Genomic DNA, 1,287 nt, shown 5'->3' on the forward strand with positions numbered 1-1,287 from the left:
TTGCAAATTATATGTACCTAGGAATTTTTCTGTTTCTTCAAGGATTTAAAATTTACTGAAGTATGTTTTCAAAATATTCCACAATGATACTCAGTGTTCTATTTCTATCTGTTGTAATGTTATGATTTTTCCTTTCTAATTTCATAAATTTGTGTCTTCTCACCCTTGTTTTCATTAGTTAGGCTAAGGGTTTGTCAACACTGTTTATCTTTGTAAAGAACCAATAATCGATTTATGTATTTTTTTGTATTGATGCTTTAGTCATTTTTCATTATTTTTTGCCCTGATTTTTTCTATGTTTCATCATTCTTGATTTCTTGAGATTTTGAAATTCATCAGTAGGTATGTATTTGAAATCTCTGTTTTTTAAAACAATTATTTTATCATTTTTACATTTATTTACATGTGTATACATTATTTGGGCCAACTCCTGCCCCCCTCTCACTACTGGGCAGAACCTGTTCCACCCTGTTGTTCTCCAATTTTGTCAAAGAGAAAATATTAAAGACAATAAGACAGAGTATTTGTGTTATTTTGAGATAAAGATATCTAAACAGAGAGATTTCTTATGTTGTTTCCATGTGTATGTGTATTACAACCCACATTGGTTCATCTCTGCCATAGCTCTTCAGTACTACATGTACTAGTATATTGTGCTTTCATTTTAATTTCAGGATAATAATTATTTAATTTCTTTCCATCTTCCTTCAATGACTTTTTGATTATTCAAAAGTGTATTGTTCTTCTCCAGCCTCGTGCTCGTTTTGTAGGCACCAGGCACGGCTCCAACATGCAGAATGACGCAGGCGAGTTTGAGGACCTGTACATGCCGCGGAAGTGCTCCACCAGCAATCGCATCATTGGTACCAAGGACCACGTCTATCCAGATGAATGTGGCTGAGGTTGATAAGGTCACAGGCAGGTTTAACGGCCAGGTTAAGACATATGCTATCTGTGGGACCATTCACAGGATGGGTGAATCAGATGACTCCATTCTCTGATTGGCCAAGGCTGAGGGCATTGTCTCAAAGAACTTCTAACTGTAGGAAATTGTGGGTGTGGAATATTTGTCACAAATAAAGAGTGAGAAGCCAAAAAATGTATTGTTTAAAATTTGTTTCTTTCATTATTTTAAAATATAAGAAATTATTCCATTTTTCCTGTATATTGTAAGGCCAGCTGCTGTTGGATAACATGTTCTATTGATGTCTTGAAGTCTGTTTTTTCAGGGGTGAAGTTTATCTGTGAAGCTTCCTTGTTAACTTTGTGCTTGGATATATTAAATAT

The 1,287-nt window shown here is 34.5% G+C and overlaps 1 pseudogene; it reads left to right on the forward strand.

The window, feature by feature from the left end:
• Positions 1 to 790: 790 nt before the first annotated feature.
• LOC109677821 (small ribosomal subunit protein eS21 pseudogene) lies at positions 791 to 1,040 on the forward strand (annotated as a pseudogene).
• Positions 1,041 to 1,287: the final 247 nt, after the last annotated feature.

This window comes from Castor canadensis, chromosome 14 (genome assembly GCF_047511655.1).
Source record: "Castor canadensis chromosome 14, mCasCan1.hap1v2, whole genome shotgun sequence".
Taxonomy (NCBI): Eukaryota; Metazoa; Chordata; class Mammalia; order Rodentia; family Castoridae; genus Castor; species Castor canadensis.